Source organism: Schistocerca piceifrons, chromosome 1, assembly GCF_021461385.2.
Source record: "Schistocerca piceifrons isolate TAMUIC-IGC-003096 chromosome 1, iqSchPice1.1, whole genome shotgun sequence".
Classification (NCBI taxonomy): domain Eukaryota; kingdom Metazoa; phylum Arthropoda; class Insecta; order Orthoptera; family Acrididae; genus Schistocerca; species Schistocerca piceifrons.
In genome coordinates, this window is record NC_060138.1 from 114556922 (window position 1) to 114579837 (window position 22916).

Here is a 22916-nt window from a genome sequence, read left to right on the forward strand (position 1 = left end):
AGGCTGACCAGAACTTGGATGAGTTTATAGGTTTGGGGTCATTATGAGGGTCATTATGAGGGTCGTGGCGGGGGCAACGACCATCTGAAATGGTGAGGAGGACAGAGAGATGGTTGCTACCAATGAGCTCCAGGACATCCACCATTATGCGGCCAAGGAGATTAGGGGAGGAGAGGATGACATCGGGAGTGGAGTTGGATTTGGGATGGGTGTGCTGGGGACGAGGTCGCCTTGAAGGGAGGAGAGGAACCAATGACACCGCCGTAAATGGGTGGCGGAACGACTATGGATGTTGAGGTCGGCGGCGATCACGTAGGAGGAGAAGGTACAGTCAATGTGCGAGAGGAAGTCGAAAGGAATAGGGGCGTTAGGGCGGACATAGATGGTGGCGCAGGTGATGGTAAGGCCGGGGAAGAAGAGACTAAGGATCAGGTGTTCGGTGGGGTCGGGAAGGAGAGGTTGGAGCCGAACCGGGATCTGGCAGTGGTGACCAATGGCAACTCCGCCACACGCAATCGGAAGGGGATTATCGGAGCGGTGAAGGAGGTAGGGTGAAGTGCGGATGGTGTGGTGGGGTTGGAGGAAGGTTTCATTTAGGAGGAAGGCATCCACGCGATGGGTGGACAGGGTGTGCAGGAAGAGGTTCTTGTTGGCAGGAAGGGAGTGGTTGTTGTTGAACAGGATACGGTGCTGTCACACCATGACAAGCATGTCAAGACGGGAGAAGGTGAAATGAGCCTGGTTGTAGGAGTAGGTGGCATACATTTTTAGGTGAAAGATGGAACGGGCAACGAGGGATATCTGTTGGAGGGTGTGGGGGCGCTGGAGAAGGTAAACATTTTGGAGGACGATGGTAAGGAATCTTATGATGTCCTCAGCAGTAGGGGGGGTGCGAAGGGAATTGCCAGGAGGGTTGGGGGCGTCCAGAGGGCGGACAGGGATGGGGAGTTTGGGAGTGGTAGGAGGGGGCTGGGCCTTATAATTCTGGGAGTACGTAGGATGAGGGAGGTTACAGGATTTACAGGAGGGAGGGGACTGGAGGTTGGGGCACAGCTGTAAGAAGTGTGCTTGCTTACAGTGCAGGCAGGTGGGGGCCTCGCAGCACTCAGATGTTGAGTGTGCGTTATACTGCAAGCACCTCTGGCAGTGGAGGGATTGAGGAGGGGAACGGGAGGGGTCAACTTTGTAATGTTGGTTAAAGAGGAGGGCACACTCCTTCAGGAGACAGTCTATGGAGGGGACGTGTTTGGAAAATACCCGCAGAAGGTGAGTGGGGCCGGCAGAGTTGTGAATGCAGCGAACTGCACACACCTTCAGATGGGGATGCACCTTGAGCTCCGCCAACACCTCCTCCTCCGTGATCGTTGGACTAAGCCGAGTGATCATGGCAGTGAGGGTCGGCGGGTGATGCGGGGGTTGGGGTTGGTGGGATGGGGCAGGGGTGAGGGAGGCATGAGGGCCAAAGCGGGTGACAGGGATGTGGGAAAGGATATCTGTGTGAAAGGTAGGGCTCGTGGAGGAGATGAGGATTGAGTCACGGCAAGGAGTGAGGAGGGAGATGGGGGCACTGGGAAAATGGCGAATGAAGAGGGTGAGGTTCCGGGCCTCAAGAAGGGAGGGATCAGGACGGGAGAAGAGGTAGCAGTAGGAGGAGGGGGACGAGGAGGAGGAGGGGGCAGGGACAGGTGGGGAAACATCCATGGTATCCTGGGCAGGGGAAGGGGGGACGAGGCAGAGCCTTTTTAGGTGCAGAGGAGGCAGGGGTGCCACTGGGGCGTTTGACGGCGGCGGAGGAGGTGTGGGGGATGGGAGCAACTGGAAGGTGGCATGGAGTGGCAGGTCCCAGTGCTGGAGTCGGCGCCGGAGATAGTGAGGGCGAAGGCGATGGCGATGGCGATGATGAAGACGAAGAGGGCGAAGGTGAAACTGGAGCATGGGCCACCACCCTAGTGGGGGCCGCCGAAATGGAAGGAGCAGAGGGAGGGAGTGGAGAGAAGGGATCAGAGGAGGCGCGGGAGGGAGGAGCCAGGGATGGTGCGACAAATAGTGAGGGAGATGGGAGAGTGAGGAGTGGGGGGATGGCCTGAGGGGGAGGTGATTTGGAACACCACGTGATATTGGTGGCAGCGGCTGAGGAAGATGTGTAGATGATGACAGTGATGGTGGCTGTAGTAGTGGTGGTGGGTGTTGACATTGTGAAACAGAGAAAGACACAGGACAGGACAAAAGGACAGTTGAAAACAAGGGACGGGCAAGCAGACAAAAAACAGAAGAAAACGGACGGAGAGGTGATGAAGAAGACTGGGGCCGAAGCCCCACTCTGCTGCTGCTGGCAGGGGGCACCCGGCTGGCTGGCTGGCGGGGACGCTGCTGCTGTTGGCTGTTGGCTGCTGGCTGGGACCGCTGCTGGCTGCTGGCTGGCTGGCTGGCAGGTACCTGCAAAACCTATCGCTTCGATTAGTGAACGATGTCACAATCGAAAGGCGGTATTCTTTCGAATTACCGCCAGAGCTGGCAGGCTGAGCGACAGGCAGGCCCTTAAGTACTCTGTCGGGGTCGCCGCTATTGGCTGCTGCAACCACGTGCTCCACAGTGGCGCCCTCACTCTAAATGCGGACCAGGAGGCGCGCGCCACCAAGCTTACAGCGCGATGGTGCAGAAACCTCTAGGGGTCTTCACTGTCCATGACGTCTGGTGGGGATTCAAATTCCGTGGCGCGCGGTACCAGAGGCACTACACATCAGAAGTTGCTGCCCAGGCTGTGTGTGGGGTGCACGCAACGGCTTTTTAGATTAGGTGACTCTCCGTCCAATCCAGATAGCGATAGCTGTAGGAGACCAAGACTTATCAGTGTAGGATCGAAAGAAATGTCTCCCTAAGGCGAGAGTATTAAAATTCTAGTGGTTAACTGCCGAAGCATCCGTAAACAGGTGCCAGAGTTCGAAGCGCTTCTGAAAAGCAGTGAAGCTCACATAATACTTGGTGCAGGAAGCTGGTTGATACCTGAAATAATGGCAGCGAGAATTTAGGTGTCTATCGAAAGGATAAGCCAATGGGAAACAGAGGCAGTGAATTTGTCGCGGTAGTCAAGAAAATGAAATCCAGCGAGATAGAAACTCAAGCTTCATGTGAAATTGTTTGGAGAAGGTTCAGTACCACCACAATCATCTCCTGATGTAACTGAAGACTATAGAGAAAACCTTAGTTTGCTTGGATGTAAGTTCCCTAATCATGCTGTAATCATCGGTGGAGACTTAAATCATCTGAAAATTAATTGGGAAAATTGCAGTTTTGTTAGTGGTTGGCGTGATAAGAAATTCTGTGAAACATTGCTAAATGCCTTCTCTGAAAACTAGGTAGAACACATAGTTCGGAATCCCACCCGTAATGGAAACATATTGGATCCAATGGCAAAAAATAGAGGAGACCTGAGGACGTCCACATCGAAACTGGTATCAGTGATCATGAAGCAGTTGCGGCAAAAATGGTTAGCAAAGTACGAAGGGCAGCTGAAACAAGCAGAAAGATACGTATGTTCAGTAACCCAGATGAAACATCAGCAGTGTCATATCTCAAATGTGAGCACTTTTAGCACAGGGCAGAAGTATGTAGAGAAACTAGGGCTTAGATTTAAAAGAGTACTTGACCTTGCACTGGATAGATATATACCATGTAGAACAGTTCGAAGGGGGCGGAACTCTCCGTGGTACACAGTCACTGTAAAGAAATTTCTGAAGAGAATACTGTATAACAGATGTAAAACAAAGTGTAGGGTTACAGACAGAGAGATTCTGAGTGAAAAGCATTCGACTTTCAAGAGAACAATGCGTGATATCTACGATGACTAATGTAGACGAACATTATCAAATGATATTTCACAAAACCCACAAAAATTCTGGTCGTATGTAAAAGCTATTAGTGGCACCAAAGTTAGTGTGCAGTCCCTATCGAATGAGACGGGAACTGAAATTGAGGGTAGCAAAGCAAAAGTTGATATTGTTAACTCTGTTTTCAAATTTTAATCCTTAACTCCATTTTTAAATGTTCCTTTACAAAGGAAAACCCAAGAATATTGCTACAATTTAATACTCATACCTCTGAAAAGATGAGTGTAATGTTTAATAGTCAGTGGTGTTGAGACACAGACAAAATCATTAAAATTGAGTAAAGCTCGAGGGCCCAATGGAATCTCGATCATACTCAACATTGAATTTGCGTCTGAGTTAGTCCCACTTCTGACTATAATCTATCGTAGATCCATCGAACAGAAAATCATGTTCAGTAGTTGGGAGAAAGCACAGGTAACACCTGTCTAAAAGAAAGATAGCAGAAGTGGGCAACAAAACTACCGTCCAATATCTCTGACATCGATTTGTTATGGTTTCATAGAACATATTCTAACGAGGTATCTGGAATAGAATGATCTCTTCCATGCCAACCAGCATGGTTTTCGAAAACATCGATCATGTGAAACCCAACTTAGACTTTCCTCACATGACTTACTGAAACCGTTGGATCAAAGCAGTCGTATAGATGCAGTATTTCTAGATTTCCGAAAAGCATTTAACTCATTACCAAACCTACGCTTATTGTCAAGAGTTCGATCGTACGGGTTATTGACTGATACCTGTTGTGTTTTACTACTGCTAGGTACTAGTAGAATGGGCTTCGCGAAATGTCTCTTTTCTGATTTCCTCAATCCCAAGAATGACTATGCAAATAAAAGCCGACATTCCCTTGTCTCGAACAAGTACCAAACACAAAAACTTCTGATTAAAGGGCCAAATTTATTTAAATACTAATTAATTAAACTGATAAAAAGATGCTACCTCATAGACCACTTGATTTAATAAAATACTATTCCATATAATGGATATACAATAATCATAATAAATGTCATTGCGACATTCTTAAGGGGAGGTGCAAACTGATTTTAAGGATCCTGACTAAGAAGCAGAATGACGCTGTGAGGTGCAATAGCAAGTAATTTATCAATAACTAACATTTATTTCCTCATTAAAAGTAACAAACACATATGTTAACCTAAAACACAGTTACCTGGAACGCTGGCATGTGAATCTCGACACATGATGTATTATGCAACACAGCAACTGAACCGACACATGTGAGGACAAGTCCGCTAAATTATTGGTTAAAATTTACGAAGGTCACACACACCACATTCACAATGATGACTCACACAAAAAAGATAGAATTTAAAACAAAGCTTTCATACTACACATGTAAGCTCACTAGATTAGAGTGCGACGGGCTTTAATGGCCAATTTGAAAGCCCACTTCTGACATTCCATAAATGCAATAACTTTGCAAATAAATTTACGAAACATCAGCACATCTACTCTGTGATGAAACTGAGGATTCAATTCGAATGCGAGAGGTGTTTACATCGAATTGGAGCCTCACAGTTTACAAAGAAACGCATGTGGTGCAGCAGAAAAAGGGCTACTAAGTCTGCGGGAATGAAACACAAACTGGACGGTAAATTAAATAAAATTTAACACAAGAATTCCACAAACCACATGACACATTCATACTGTGCTGGCGTAAGCTGTCGTCAGCAGACTGGTCGGCAAAGATGTAGCGAGAAGGTCGATAGCAGGCGCTGGATTAACCGTGCCTACCAGGAGAGAGGTCAAAGACACACTCGCAAGCAACAGGCCGCCAACGCCCTCTTGGCCGCAAATATTTAGACCGTCGCAGCTGACTGCAATGCCTCAGTCACTAGCTCAGTCACTAACTGAAACTCCAGTTGGCATCCGTCATTCATTCGCAGAGGCTAGAGGCTACGACAGTATGAAACTTCCCATTTGAAAATTAAGAATGACAATGCTGGAAAAACTCTTACGTTATTGATACAGAAACAGCTGTGTACAACTCAACGTACTCAGACAGTTTTCTCTTTACTTATTCTGATCATCACTAAACTGACACACAATATTTTAGCCCAACGCAATCTGACTTTCAGTAATCCGTACAAAACAATGGCCCTGACTAACATTAACCTATACCTTTCATGAAATCACTTACTTCACAAAAATCTTCGTTACTCGAACTATGGCGATACAGTGAGTGCCAATACTGCCAGCTAAATAAAAAATTCTAACTACTGAAGGCACTAACTACTGATAGGCATAGTTAGCAAATGAAAGATTTTGATACAGAACAAACAATGTATTTACCTTAATAGTGTTCAAAAGTCATAATATGGCATCCAATTAAACAAATTTCCTTTTTCTGACGGACACACGTCCAGATCGTCCGCTCATAATGACCTCTCAAAACTCTGGCATCTCTCTCCCCACATCCACCACTGTTGGCGGCTCATCTCCAACTGCCCAACGCTATACGCTGTTCACAGACAACTGCCTAACACTACACTAGCGAATATTCCAACAATGAGTCCAAGCAGCCACAGACTACACACAGTGCAGTCAGCGATTTTCATACAGAGCACTACGTGGCGTTACCAACATAAAAACCTAAACAGCCTACTTACAACAGTACATAGTGTCAGATTGTAGCAAGATCACCAATACTGTCTGAATAGGACTATTATGGAAGAGTGTGTACCACCATAACACAAGGGCTCTATTAAAGTCAACTAACAACTATCCGTTCTGGTAAATAAACAACCATGTTAATCCACATGTGCATTTGTGTCGTACAAAGAGGATATCAGGCAGCCATATCAACATCCTCTCCCTTGCACACTACGTAGACACTACAAATACATGATACACCAAACTAATTAAAACGGTAAATCACGTGGTATCAACGCTCATCCACGTCAGTTCTAGTTGCACAAAAGATCTCAGCGAATAAACTGAATATTAATGAAATTAACACCATTCTACAATTGAAATAGATGGTGCGACATGATTATCAATGCCATACATTAGATCGACTACCGCAAACCCAAACAAATCTAGGTCTTACACATTTCAACATAGCAACAAGAGATACTTCTTAGAGCGCCCCCCACCGCCGGGGTCTACACAGAAGCCCGGATGGACACAGAGAGCGCAAGCGGTTTCTACCTGCATCAACCTTACGATAGATGCTGACCAGTGACATCACATGCCGTATTCGTATCTTTACACAAAGGTTGGCTAAACTGTCGTTAACATACACTTAGAAAACCCCCACGTGCCAGCTACAGACTTCCACACATTCGTACTAGCAGATGACAGTGGGGACAGGAAAGATATGACATGAATTCATGATAATGGATTACACAGATACATAGAGAACGTAGTTATGAATTTGAAATTGAAAAAAAAAAAAATCTCCTTAGGCGTTGAAATGACGCTGGGAAATGTATTAACGCGCACTCTCTCGTCCATCTTTCCCTCCAAGCACTGTCGTACCGAACATTGGAGTCGTTGAAAATCCTAGCAAAACCGAGGGTTGCTTTCCAAGATTAATGAACTGTCTCACATGGAGCCGTTTTAGTCTCAAATGAAACTTGTGACTGGATTGAGGACTTTTAGGTGGGGAGGACACAGCATGTTATCTGTACGGAGAGTCATCGCCAAATGTAGAAGCAACTTCAGATGTGCCCCAGGGAAATGTGTTGGGACCCTTGCACGCTTGCTGTTCATGTTGTATATTAATGACCCTGCAGACAATACTTTTAATAACCTCTGACATTTTGCAGACGATGCAGTTATATATAATGAAGTAGAGTGTGAAAGAAGCTGCATAAAGATTCAGCCAGATCTTGATAAGTTTTCAAAGAGGTGCAAAGATTGGCAACTTGCTTTAAAAGTTCAGAAATGCAAAATTGTGCACTTCACAAAACGGCAAAACGTTGTATCCTATGTAATATCAATGACTGACCGCTGTAATCGGCCAACTCATGTGAAATGGAATGATCACAGAGCCTCAGTTGTGGGTAAAGCAGGTGGCAGCCTTCAGTTTATTGGCAGATTACTGGGGAAGCACACTGTCTACAAAGGAAGTCAATCCGTGGGAGAGTGTCACAGACGTACTGAAGGAACTGAATTGGCAGACTCTTGAAGACAGACATAAACCATCCAGAGAAAGTCTGTTAATAACGTTTCAAGAACCTGTTTTAAATGTTTGCTCTAGGAATATACTACAGCCCCCTGCGTATCGCTCATATAGGGATCGTGATGACAAGATTAGAATAATTGGAGCTCGCACAGAGGCATTCAAACAATCATTTTCCCAGCGCTTCATACGTGAATGGAATTGGAAGAAAACCTAATAACTGGTACAGTAGGACACCCTCTGCTATGCATTTCACAGTGTTTTTCGGGCTATGATGTAGATGTAGATAATTTTCTAGGTATTCTAGGTCACAAAAATCCGGGACTTAAAGTTACAGGTTCTTTTTCATACTCGTAAACTATATGAATTCCCACTAGGAACAATAGGAACAAATGCTCCATTCGGTTGGTCCCCTTTCCCCCGCATCCCCCCCCCCCCCTTCCCCGCATCCTGCGGACGTTCGTGCGTAGGTTGGAGTAATAGATATAGGAGCATTCAAGCGGAGGAAAATGTCTCGTGAGTTTATTTTCATTCAGCCTATGGTATGACATCCATTAATGCTCGTGACACGGAATTTGGCTACCTTAAGATCGTAAGATCGCCGACAAACCATTGAAGCAAATTCTGGAAGCGTCACCATCTTCAAAATTTCATCTCTAAAGACTCGAAATTGTGGCATGCAGCGCAATGGCTATCCATATAGTAGATACAAAAGAGCAACACAAAAAAAATCAATATCTGATTTGATTTGGACTATGAACTTAAAACCGTTTTTTCATTATTGTGAAATAGTTATGAATCCCATGAGCTTCTTTTAAATGCCGTGTGGTGCTGAATTATATATTAACTATGTGAAAGTTGGTTTCAGAGACCAGAGGCAGTAAATAGCAAAGGAGACGGAATTTATTCTTTCTCGCAGGTGTTATTTTTGAACGTGAAATATTTATTGTGGCACTATTTAGATCGTTGGATTGCAGATTGTAACTAATTATCTGAGTAGTGCTTGGCACCGAAATCTTAGCTATAATGTATAAGCAACGGTAGATAGATTAAGGTAGATGAATGCTGTGAGGAATCGCTTAATGAATTCGAGCTTGGTAGTTGAAAGGGAAAGCTAAATGAACGTTGCGCGTCGTTTGCCACACTCACATATGAGCAAGTTGTGAATTCTGTTAAGAAACGGTAACCAGATCGACCTAGTCCGGAAATTCTATTCTAACAGCGTTCATTTCTCTCGTTATCGTGCGCGCTGTTTGTGAACCGGTTTGACTGCAATTTTGTTTCTTCTTCGAAATCGGCGGTAGAACTGAAACACTTTTTTAATTGCTTGACTCCAAATATCTGACGCCAAAGCAATATGAACACCTATTCCAATTTTCATTCCAAAAAGCTCAAAATTGTGGGTTTCAAGAGGGCAGTGCACAATCGGCAATCTAGTAGCCAAAAAATGCCTCACCACGAGCATGAATATCCACCACGCTGTAGGCCACAATTTCGAGTCTTTTGACATGAAATTTTGAAGATGGTGACTCACCCAGAATTTGCTGTAATGCTTTGTTGGCGATCTTAAGGTAGCCAAATTTCTGTCACGAGCATTTATGGGTGTCACACCACAGGCCGAAGTTTGAAAATACACTCATGAGACATTTTGAATGTGCTGTAAGATTTGGATGTTCATCGGACGATAGTAAGCTAGCCAAATTCCTCGTCATGCTCCATAATGGTCGTCGTGCTTCAGGCTGCTAGTCGAAAACACACTAATAAGGAGTTTGCGGAATTTTCTATGAGGATCCTGACGATTTTAAAGTAGCCCAATACCACAGCTGGAGCGTGAGTTATCTCTTCGACAACATTTCCCTCAGTCACGTTGTACTCAACATTTTAATATATGCAGGGTGTTTCACAATTCACTCAACCCATGTCCAAAAACGTCATCCAACGACGCTACAGAGCTGGCACCTGTAAATGTATGTGCACAGGGTGGTTCACGGATAGTGACCAGGCCAAATATCTCACGAAATAAGCATCAAACGAAAAAACTACAAAGAACGAAACACGTCTAGGTTGAAGGGGGAAACCAGATGGCGCTATCGTTGGCCCGCTAGATGGCGCTGCCATAGGTCAAACGGATATCAACTACGTTTTTTTTTAAAATAGGAACCCCCATTTTTTATTACATATTCGTGTAGTACGTAAAGAAATATGAATGTTTTAGTAGGACCACTTTTTTCGCTTTGTGACAGATGGCGCTGTAATTGTCACAAACGTATAAGTACGTGGCATCACGTAACATTCCCCCAGTGCGGACGGTATTTGCTTCGTGATACATTATCCGTGTTAAAACGGACCGTTTAGCAATTGCGGAAAAGGTCGATATCGTGTTGATGTATGGCTATTGTGATCAAAATGCCCAACGGGCGCGTGCTATGTATGCTGCTCGGTATCCTGGACGACATCATCCAAGTGTCCAGACCGTTCGCCCATATAGTTACGTTATTTAAGGAAACAGGAAGTGTTCAGCCACATGTGAAATGTCAACCACCTGCAACTAATGATGATGCCCAAGTAGTTGTTTTAGCTCCTGTCGCGGCTAATCCGCACATTAGTAGCAGACAAATTGCGCGAGAATTGGGAATCTCAAAAACGTCAGTGTTGAGAATGCTCAATCAACATCGATTGCACCCGTACCATATTTCTATGCACCAGGAATTGCATGGCGACGACATTGAATATCGTGTACAGTTCTGCCACTGGGCACAAGAGAAATAACGGGTCGATGACAGATTTTTTACACGCGGTCTATTTGTCGACAAAGTGTCATTCCCCAACAGCGGTAACTTAAACCGGCATAATATGCATTATTGGGCGACGAAAAATCCGCGATGGCTGCGACAAGTGGAACATCAGCGACCTTGGCGGTTAATGTATGGTGCGGCATGATGGGAGGAAGGATAATTGGCCCCCATTTTATCGATGGTAATCTAAATGGTGCAATATATGCTGATTTCCTACGTAATGTTCTACCGATGTTACTGCAAGGTGTTTCACAGCATGACAGAATGGCATCACGATGGACGTCCGGCACATAGCTCGCGTGCGGTTGAAGCAGTATTGAATAGCATATTGCGTAACAGGTGGATTGGTCGTCGAAGCACCATATCATGGCCCGCACGTTCACCGGATCTGGCGTCCCCGGATTTCTTTCTGTGGGGAAGTTGAAGGATATTTGCTACCGTGATCCACCGACAACGCCTGACAACATGCGTCAGCACGTTGTCAATGCATGTGTGAACATTACGGAAGGCGAACTACTCGCTGTTGAGAGGAATGTTGTTATCCTATTGCCAAATGCACTGAGGTTGACGGACATCATTTTGAGCATTTATTGCATTAATGTGGTATTTACAGGTAATCACGCTGTAACAACATGCGTTCTCAGAAATGATAAGTTCACAAAGGTACATGTATCACATTGGAACAACCGAGATAAAATGTTCAAACGTACCTACGTTCTGTATTTTAATTTAAAAACCTGCCTGTTACCAACTGTTCGTCTAAAATTGTGAGCCATATGTTTGTGACTGTTACAGCGCCATGTATCACAAAGCGAAAAAAGTGGTCCAACTAAAACATTCATATTTCTTTACGTCCTACACGAATATGTAACAAAAAATGGTGGTTCCCATTTTAAAAAATGCAGCAGTTGATATCCGTTTGACCTATGGCAGCGCCATCTAGCGGGTCAACGATAGCGCCATCTGGTTTCCCCTTCAAGCTGGACAAGTTTTATTCTTTGTAGTTTTTTCGTTTCACGCTTATTTCGAGAGATATTTGCACCACCCTGTATATAGGAGATTCCGTGATGATGTTACTAACTTTCTAGGACAACGGAGAAGGATAGTTATATAAGTTTGAGGTAAGGGTCACCGTACCAGAAACGAAGGGGTCGAAAGTTATAAGGGAAAAGCGTTCTGATACCTCTTACAGTGGAATACGTGTACTGATCCCATATGAACGTCTACATGTCAGTGTATTTTTACCTCCATTTTCTCCCCTTACTCTGTTTTACGTTCCCCTTTTTTATCTCCTTATGTATGTATGATTTTATTCTTGTTTAATTGTCGTGTCACTCGGCTGATGAGCGGCGGATTGTGCCGCTGACAGCCTTCCCCTGCCCGTATGGAGCAGGGGAATGAAATCACAATAAAGAAAAAAAAAATACGTGTACTGGTAGCAACTTTCTGAGACGTTATTACGGACCAAAACGAGGAAAAAGTGATCGGTATACATTGCCTTTAAAATTCATATCTTGAGTGCTATAAGCACTTGTTCAGTACAGGAGGTGTGTTTCACAGTAGCGAAGATGAACATTACTCATGAAGACGTATAATCTTATGTCAAAGACTTTACACAATGAAGTATTATAGTTAGCAACAGTATTATGAGCTGTCGTCCGAAGAGCGAGGTGCCAAAGCAAGATTGGTACCGGTACCTCGCGAAGGAACCACAAGTGAATATAGTCGCCGCCAGAAGCAATGGCGAATGGGAGACGGTGGCGTAGACGCGCCCTCAAGAGTTTCCGTACGCCACCGCATCAGCTTGCTTACTTACGGCAGAGGCGAGTACCGCTCAGCCCAGTTTGCAATCGTCGGCCAAGCTATAGCATCGTCTCTCACCGAGCCAGAACTGCGACTTTGAGTTAGACAGAACTCTGCATAAAAGTTCATGGTCTGTTCAGTAATGGTAATAAATATTCATGACGTTCCTGTGGATATGGATTGTAACAAATGTAAGTATTTCATCTTTCTCAAGTTGTAATGAAGTGATCTGATATTTTATATGTTGTAGTATCATCTCGGCCCACTCCAAGAGTGAAGCTAAGAACGCACCACTGTAACAACGGATATTGTTTCGCCCTGTACAACAATGTGTATGTCGGAGGCAGCGTAACTCATCACTCGCAAATACATATACTATACAGGGTGATTCAAAAAGCTATGCAAATATTTTGGTATGTTATTCTAAAAGTAAAACCGAGGACAAAAGTTTATATAAACATAGGTCCGCAAATGTTTAGTTACAGAGTTATGGCTAATAAAAGATTTTGGCTGAAATTTGGCAACTTCGTTAATATGAAGCCATAGCAAAACTGTACATGGTTAAAGCACGATTTCAATGTATTTTGATCTTATTGATCTGATGAATCCCAGACGTGTATCGGCAGTAGTTTTCCAGAACTTCCAGAGAAGCAAAGGAAATTTCGTAAAATTTTTAATTTATTAACTACATGCCTCAATTTGTTTTTTAAATTCCAGGCAATTGGACCGAGTTTTCATTAGGAATCGTAAAGAATTTAATTTTGAAAAAATTATGGTAATAACGTTAACTGAAACTGTATGAATGTGTCAGATAATCTGCTAGCACACGTGAATTCGTATTAAACCGGAAAAAGCAAAGCTCATTCATACAGTTTCACTTCGCGTTATTAGCATCACTTTTCCAAAATTAAATTCTCTACAACTTCTTTCGAAAACTTTGTGCAAGCAGAGATGCACATATGGCCACCCCTCTGATTTTAATGATTTTGGTTTTTTAGTATGCTGTCCCTTTACACCAGATTTTTAAACCTTCCACATCGCATGTAAATGTCACAAGATCGTGAAATGATCACAGTCATCACATTCTCGAGTACACTGATGTGGATCATTATGGATTAATGCGTATAAAAGATCTTCATCAAACCCCAAGGGCCTTCCTGAACGAAGAGTCACTAATGTCAAAACGACCCTCCTTAAAACGACGAAGCCATTTTCTTGCCGTGCTCTGCCCGATTGCATTATCTCCATACTCCACCCAAATGTTTCTAACTGCTGTCTCTGTTTTACTGAACTCAAACGGAATAATATGTCGGAAATATTCCGATTCCGCCATTTGGCACTCCATTTTCTAAAGTCCACAGCTCCACTCACTGTTTTCAAATGACAACATGCAAACTAAAATGGCAACAGTGAACAACAAATAAAAATGACAATCGATAAATAAACCCGTAGTAATCGGAATACCAACAAGCAAAGCAGAAACGCTTCTAACTTACTCACCAACCTACTGCTTGCAAAATTATATATCATTGTACTGCAAATAATACAGGTAATACGGCGCCATAAATTTTGAGATACGTGGAAAAATAGCTTTTGTTTAAAACGGAACGCTAACTACGCAGACTATACTCATGCAGTCTTTGATAATGAGAACACGTATCACTTCAAACGAACCTTAAATAAAACTCCAGATCATTCCTTAACTTTTTTCCGCTTACTCGCTTAACGTCAAATCTCTAACACGTTAATTCATTTGTAAAGCAGTCAGAAGTGTGAAGCTGTGTTATACATGGGAGTTCGATCCTATCAAGAATCGGGGTTTTACTGGTTGCATTATAAAATGATAAGCTGAAAGTAGTATACGAGTTTTTTTTATGTGGTCAACAAAATATTGTGAGAAGTAAGGAGGATTTGATATGTAAACTGGCAATAAGAAGAAGAGGTTTCTCGAAAAAAAAAAAGTGTTAAAATCAACTCCATTTTAAGATGGAGAGGAATTCCTCCAGTGCAAGACATAATTTTATAGTTTTGTTATTACCCAAATATGTTTCAGTGCTTTATGTGCTATCGCCAGCGTGTTTTTTTTTTTGTTTAGTTTCTTTCTAAAAATTATAGTTGTATGTTAAGCTCTGTTCCTGGTAACACGACATTTTGACTCAAAAATATTTATATAAATAACGGAACTATAAAACAATGTCCTCTCCAGTTTTTCTTAGCAAGCACATAAAATAAGATCAGCTACAATATCCAAAACATGATTATAAATGAAAGTATGGAGTAGTCTCTTAATACAGTATTGGTTTCGCGTATTGTCTGATCCGGAAGTGCTGTAGACAAGAAGGGAATAGAAGCTTTTAAACGAGGTGTAGCATAGGATTACGTATGGATATATCGAATAAGTAGTGCAAAGGTACTGAAGCAAATTGTTTAAAAGAGAGATTTATGACGTAACTTGAGTAGATGACAGGTTGGTTTGATTAGACACATCCGGACAAATTAAGGAACAAATTTAGTAATGAAACGAAGTTTGGGCGTGATATTTGTAGAGGGGTCTTAAGGGGGGTGGGGGGATTGTTTGGGGGAGGAGACCAGACAGCGAGGTCATCGGTGTCATCGGATTAGGGAAGGACGGGGGAGGAAGTCGGCCGTGCCGTTTCAAGGGAACCATCCCGGAATTTGCCTGGAGCGATTTAGGGAAATCACGGAAAACCTAAATCAGGATAGCCGGACCCGGGATTGAACCGTCCTCCTCCCGAATGCGAGTCCAGTGTGCTAACCACTGCGCCGCCTCGCTTGGTGGGGAGTCCTAAGGCTTGAGTAGGTAGGCAGATGCATATGGCTGCGTTATTGACTTTGTTGTTAAAACAATACTACCTCAGGAACTGACCAAGTGATTTGTTTACACTACGCGTTTTTAAGAAACAATGTTCTGAAAATGTAATAATTTCACGTAAAACTTTTCGTTTAACTACTTTTTTAATGATTTTCATAAGGACCTAACTCAACAACGAAGTCACGGAGTGCTTCGTTCTACTTCTGATGAACCTTTACTTTAGGAAAAGACTGTTTGCAAATGTATTGGACCGCGCGGGATTAGCCGAGCGGTCTCAGGCACTGCAGTCATGGACTGTGCGGCTACTCCCGGCGGAGGTTCGAGTCCTCCCTCGGGCATGGGTGTGTGTGTTTGTCCTTAGGACAATTTAGGTTAAGTAGTGTGTCAGCTTAGGGACTGATGACCTTAGCAGTTAAGTCCAATAAGATTTCACACACATTTTGAAGAAATGTATTGAAGAATTTGACCTTGGTCGTGTTATGTCGGCGATGAATTTCGTGGACGTCTACCGAAGTCTATGGTTGTTCCGAAACACTTTGGTGATTTACACAATATGGCTTAAAGATATCGGCATGGGATTTACAGTGAGAATAGAGCTGTTCTGGTAGAAATAAGTATTCGATACTTTAGTCTTGATACCGAGTACTTTTAGAATCGAATCACTTTTGCAATACTTACTCGTTATCGAAAGGGAACTACTTGTACCGAATCGTATTTATGAGCATATGCTAGTGAGTGAGTGAGAGATTGCTTTTCTCTGCAGTAAAGATGGAAACACCCAACCTACTTGCAGCAGTGTACTAAATTTGACATTAATGTTGAACTTTGATAAAGAACTGTTCCCAGTGAAATCCGCACTGTTTGACAAGCTCAGAAACAGGCTCAAGTTAATTGACAATATGGAAATGCCGAAACACTTTTACCTAGTTAATGCAAAATCCAGGTACCACATGATAATGAAAGAAAAAACGTGGACGCTTCATAACCATTGTTTAGATCGAGGGCACCAAGCTACAGCCCGCTGGCTGGATCCTCTGATTGTGTGTATTGAACCGAGGACCTAGAAGCGACGGAGAGGCTTAGGCTTCGTCCCACTGTAGCCTTCAGCAGTGGTTCACAACCCCACAACAGGCTACAGCAGTCTACCCACCCCACCGCCGCCATACACCGAACCCAGAGTTATTGTGCAGTTCGGCACCCCCCCCACCCACCCCCACCCCCCTCCCCGCGGGAACGTTTCGTACCAGACGAGTGTAGCCCCAGATGTTTGCGTGGTAGTGTAATAATTATGGTAACGCGTTCATGGAAGTAGTGTTTGCGCAGCAGTCACCGACATAGTGTAACTGAGGCGGAATAAGGGGAACCAGCCTACATTCGCCGATGTGGATAAAAAACCGCGTTGAATTGAAACGTATGTCCTACTGCTGGTGTTACTAGGACTATGAGCAGCCGCTAAGCCTGACATTGGAAGCCCTGCAGCAGACGTCATCAACGGTCAACCATTCAAGCTCCCTTCGGAAATTTTCCAGCAACAACGGGGCCACCGTCCACAAGAACCTTCGTTACCACTGCAACAAGTCGAGACATGCATCTTTGTACACAAGGATCTATAGACGCCTTCTCTGTTATGTTGCATACAAACTGTCAAATCACAAACACCGCACAAGGGCCCTTATACCTAATTAACACGGAATGAATATTCTTGAAGATATTAGTGAACAGTAAAACCCATTACGCTGTAAATGGAACATGTTAAATCGGCCTGCCTGCTTCAAGAGGACAGTTTTTCGGGCCAGGTCTCCCCTCTTTGCCCAACGCCTACATTACACGGCGCAACTGCAACAGAGCTTACGCCGTCGTCAACCGATCACTATCAGACGCTCAACACCTTCTCCGGGACAAGCTGCAGCCCGAACTGGAGCTGGCAGAGTTGTGCGCTACAAGTACCCATTTTTGATTTCCACTGTTTCAAAGTGTTTTGCGCTACAATCACCGAAGAAGTCAACCTCGATTTTCGTGAAAAAATTATTCATGAGTTGAATAAGAAATTTTTTGAGAGATTTTCGGGTCTTGACACAACAACAAATGACTTACTGAAAGAGAAGGAAAACTTTAAGAATTTTACAACTACTTACCTGATGTTGAGTTTCCAAAGGGGAAGAATATTGTAGTAAACATATTCAAAAATGAAGTATGTGAACTCAGCACATCGAGCGATATTGACTGATGAACGCCTGTAAGCAATTTTATTGATTGGATGCAACAGCACCAAATCGAACATTGATGATATCTTGAAAAAAGAACATCAGTTTCACAACGGTTTTCGCTGCTTAGTTTGTGAGAATCGGGTATGTGCCGTTTTTAGTAAATGTATTGGTAGTCCTTGTTTTTTGTGCATTGCATGCCACTCATCCGTGATTGCAAAGAATGCTGCACTTAGTTTTTCGTCTTTTTTCATACAGCTTTAGTTCTGGATTATAAGTATTGTGCAGAATTATCGTCATTTTGTCAGTTATCCGGTCAATTGCGAAAAAAATTTGGTGACGTGTGCTTTAGAGAATTGGAGAACAGTTAATACAACAACTTGTATGTCACAAGAGCAGAAAAACAACTAAATGCGTCGCTTCACTGGTCGTCGTGGCCCGCGCCGGCTGTGACGTTAAAGAGCGGTGAAAGACGTGGAATTAACGTCTCATGTCCATAGTCACCTAATTTATTTCCTCTAGTCACCTTTTTGTTTCTTGAGGTGAAAAAAGTGGTGGACTCGATATTTATCACATCAAGGAACTGTACAGTCTCTCCAAAACTACGTTTTTAAGGTACCAACATGAGAATAGAAAAAATGCTTTCAAAATTAGTTCGTATACATGCCAGAGTTTATAAAGCGTAAGGAATGTTTAAGATATAATAACAATTTTGTACAGAAGGATGTTTCCTTTCACTGTTCTTGTAGTAACTTAAAAAAAAAAAAAAAACTCGGATGAAGATATGGAAAGACTGAAGAGACTCTAAAGAAGAGAGGGCCGAAAATTAGTAGCTTACTATTAAATAACAGGTTCAGTGGCGTGAATATTCGGGAATGCTGAAAAATGGAATACAACCCTGAGACTTTGACCAATAACGTCACAATTTACCTCAGACGATGTATAGCAAATACTTAAAGCATACACGAATGATGAGAAACACACGATTGTAGCACAGAGGAAACAGATCGTGGAAATACATCATGCACATCCATTATTCGAACATAATGTTACGTATATCACTTTTTCATAGTAGAAAAGCCTGGCTTCAGTTGTTCAGTTGAACTATATAGGTCAAACGTGGGATACGATACTAGCACTAGCGAAAGCGAAAAAAAGCCACGTACGTAAAGTTGGCATAGAGTATCTCATTTGACATATATGCAGATTTTAGGTATGTCGGTTTTTACACGTTCGCTAGTACCTACATAGGTCAATTAAAGAATAGGATATTAGTCCTCGCGAAGGCGGAAAAAAACGACAAACGAAAGTTTGTTTTCTGTACTTAAGCTGACTCATATAGGTCAACTGAAGTATAGGTTAGCAGTTCAGCTGAGGTACAGGACGCCAGTGTTACGTTCGTCGCTTTTTTTTTTTTTTTTCAAGTATACTAGTATCCTAATTTTCAGTTGACCTACACAGTACAAGGTATGAATCAGTTGCAAAGCAAACAGCAGTTGGAACGATCAGAAAAAGTTATAATTCAAGACATGTACACAAATGATTTAACATTATGTAACACTTACGTTCGACCTACATTATACCTGTATCGATATTTCTATGTCAATTTGTCAAGTTGCTCATGTAGAGTGTTGTATCTATCATGGAAATTCTTAAATTATGTATACATACAGTATTTCAGTTATGTGAACTTTTTGAACAATGCCGGCCGCTGTGGCCGAGCTGTTCTAGGAGCTTCTGTCCGGAACTGCGATACTGCTACGGTCGCAGGTTCGAATCCTGCCTCGGGCATGGATGTGTGTGATATCCTTAGGTTAGTTAGGTTTACGTAGTTCTAAGTTCTAGGTGACTGATGACCTCAGATGTTAAGTCTCATAGTGCTCAGAGTCATTTGAACCTTGTTTCATCCGACGAAACCGGTTCCTTTAAGAACGGCCCGAAAATTGCAAAGATAGGCCTGATTGGCGACTCCACGGAGTGCTCTGCACAACGACCATTTATGTTAAATTTTAAGCAAGGTCAGCGTTGGCGTTGCCTATGAGTTTAACTTGTACACCACAACACTGAAGACGATCACTATGTGATTGAAAATCGATTTTGCTATCAATAAACCATCAATATTACGGCCAACGCTGAGCTTCCTTTTAATTTAAAGATAGGCTTTGTTGTTGTCTTAATACCAGTACGAGATGTGTACCGTCCGACAGCTCAACATGATAATGCGGACGCACTTTCACGTCTTCCGATTGGCCCTGGTACAGACTGACGCTGCATCTTGTTATCACATCAATGCTCAGGGTTCTGAATTGCTTGAATCTTTTCCGCTGAACTATAGGAAAATTGCACAGGCCACGGCAGCTCATTCAGATTTGAACATTTTGCTAACCTACATTCGTACATCGCGACCACGTTCCTTGCATAGCACGAATAACTCTGTAGTGCGCCGTTGCTTTGCTCGTCGGCATACCCTCGAAGTACAGAAAGGTGTGATTCTTGTTCTAAATGACAGTGGGCAGTCACATATGATGATCCCTAAAGCTTTGCAAAAAGAAGTGTTGCAGTTATTGCAAGGGGGCTTAGTTAAAAAGAAAAGACTAATATTATTGAATAAATGCAATAATTTTACTAGCTGTGTGGCCCTGACTAGTATTAGCACGCAGTCTGAGTGCATAAAATAAAAATAAAGAATGATAAGGAATTTCCATTAACACAATTGATTGATTAAGTGCCCTGCAACTATAAGCCGGCCGGTGTGGTCGAGCGGTTCTAGGCGCTTCAGTCTGGAACCGCGCGACTGCTACGGTCGCAGGTTCGAATCCTGCCTCGGGCATGGATGTGTGTGACGTCCTTAGGTTAGTTAGATTTAAGTAGTTCTAAGTTCTAGGGGACTCATTACCTCAGATGTTAAGACCCATAGTGCTCAGAGCCATTTGAACCATTTTTTTTTTTTTTTTTGCAACTATAAAAGCTACGAAACAACAAAGCACAAGTGTAACTGTTCTGTGTGTGATAGTGTGACTCAACGTACATTTATCTGGCTCGGTTCTTTCTCAATACGACAAAATATTTAAAACTCCATTTACAATGAACTAACTGAAAAACCAGAAATACTATAATTGCACATAGAAACCAGAATTACAACTAGTCTAATAAATGAACTCGAGGCAGATGCTCTGTTGACTGTACCTGTGAGCAAGAGGGATTGTTATTAAAGAAAACTGTAATACTTTTTTACCTCATTATATATTGACGAAAATATTCCATTACACCAGCATCATAAATCAAAAGCCCATCTCCTTTTTCAAATATATTCTGACAATTGCATCTTCTTCCATCTATACATTACACCAACCGAACAGTACAACATTTCAGTCAACACTCAGATCGTCTACTCTCTAGCCCAACAGAACAACGACTGCTCTCGACATCCTCTAAACTACTACTGCCCCAGTGGAGGCGGCGGAATAATAATCTTTGGCGCAATCTCTGGCGCTGTGGCTCAACGTAGCCACCTTTCATTACTTCACCAAAGAAACTGGGGGATTGTTCGTACGAAACAGCGTGTCGACACTGTACTTGGCTGTGTATGGACACCCAAATAGAACAGATGACGTCACGCAAGTGCGGAATATCAGTCCGCTCCGGCACAAAAAATCTCTGCTTGGCCTGAGTCGCAACCAACATGGCAACGTGTGCACATATACTTTACATCACGTCAAATGAAACATTCTGTGAAAGCAATGGCATACAGCATGTAACGAGTGCACCGTTCCATCCACAGTCAAACGGCGAAGCGGAACGTTTTGTCAGAACATGCGAGCAGCAGATGGCCAAACTTCGCTCCGCACACGCCAGGGAATTGCACTACTAGCTGACACGTAGTTATAACAGCTCCGGAAGTCAACAACAGTTCCTCCAGAAGATGAAGAACGCAAGAGCTGAGAAGGCTGTGAAACGACGTCAGCCAATAGATTTCTGAGTAGGATCGCACCAAGACAGCATTGCAACTGCTTCTCGCCTCCTATCGTTTGCACCAACGAGAAGGGCCATCGCCGGCGGAACTTGTTCACGACCGCCGCTATCGGACACTGCTCACCTCAAAATGGCTCTGAGCACTATGGGACTAAACTTCTGAGGTCATCAGTCCCCTAGAACTTAGAATTACTTAAACCTAACTAACCTAAAGACATCACACACATCCATGCCCGAGGCAGGATTCGAACGTGCGACCGTAGCGGTCGCGTGGTTCCAGACTGTAGCCCCTAGAACCGATCGGCCACACCGGCCGGCTGCTCCACCTCCTCCACCCTCCTCAGCATCAGTCACCGAAGGAAGGCCGCAAGTATTGCTTCGCGCCGAATTGTCTTTTACAGAGTTTTTAGCGGCAGCAGACGGTGGGCGCGAGCGAGATTGTCCGTCGACTTGGCGCTTGCGTGTCTCTTACTTCAGGTCCAGATGGCTTGCAGCGCCGACATCAAAATCAACTTCGCCTCTGTCGTTCTCTTCCCCCAGATTCACGGGTCAAGAGGACAGCGCGGCCACAGCAGCCGCCAGAGGGTTTCATCACGACACCACGGGACGGCCCTATGGAGACGGAGCCTTCGCCTCCTCTCGTCCTACCGACGGTGCTGGACCCGCCCACACTGCAGCAGTCGCCGCCTTCCTCATCTGGTTCATGGCATCAAAAGGTGGACCCGTACCCTTCTGGTCGTTTTCCGGGGGACGTTTCCGCCAGAGCGAAGGCCGGTTGGCGGGGTATGGCCGGAAGTTTGACGTCCCCTGCAGCCACAGCTTCCGGTCCAGCGATGCGGTCAGCTCCTATCTCTCCCGCCGTTGTCGCGCTCTCTACACGGCGACGCGACGATCTGTCGCTTTGGGAGGGAGAGGGGGGAGGGAGGGCGAGGAATGTTCTGGCGTAACGACAAGTGACGGCACGAAGATGAAGAACGCAAGAGCAGAGAAGGCTGTGAGACGACGTCAGCCAATAGATTTCTGACTAGGACCGCACCACGACAGGAGCGGCCTCTAGCCGAAGAGAATACAAGCGCCGCTGCTGCCAGCCTTGGCCGGACAGTAGAAGACGAACGCTAGGAGCTGTTATTTGTGAACCATATCTGTTACTTGCATGGACACTGTATGTAGCGAAACACATTGATTACTTGCATGTCGCCCATCGCTTGCGACACCATTGTAAACCAAGGCAAACTATAAGAGACGAGTAGGCATGCCCCACAGTTTCTGTGCCAG

General features: G+C 43.9%; 1 protein-coding gene across 1 annotated transcript in view; it reads right to left on the bottom strand.

Moving 5' to 3' along the window:
• The window catches only part of LOC124786107 (WASH complex subunit 3-like), a 79134-nt gene that overhangs the window by 40831 nt on the left and 15387 nt on the right, over window positions 1–22916 (bottom strand). The window lies entirely within an intron of this gene.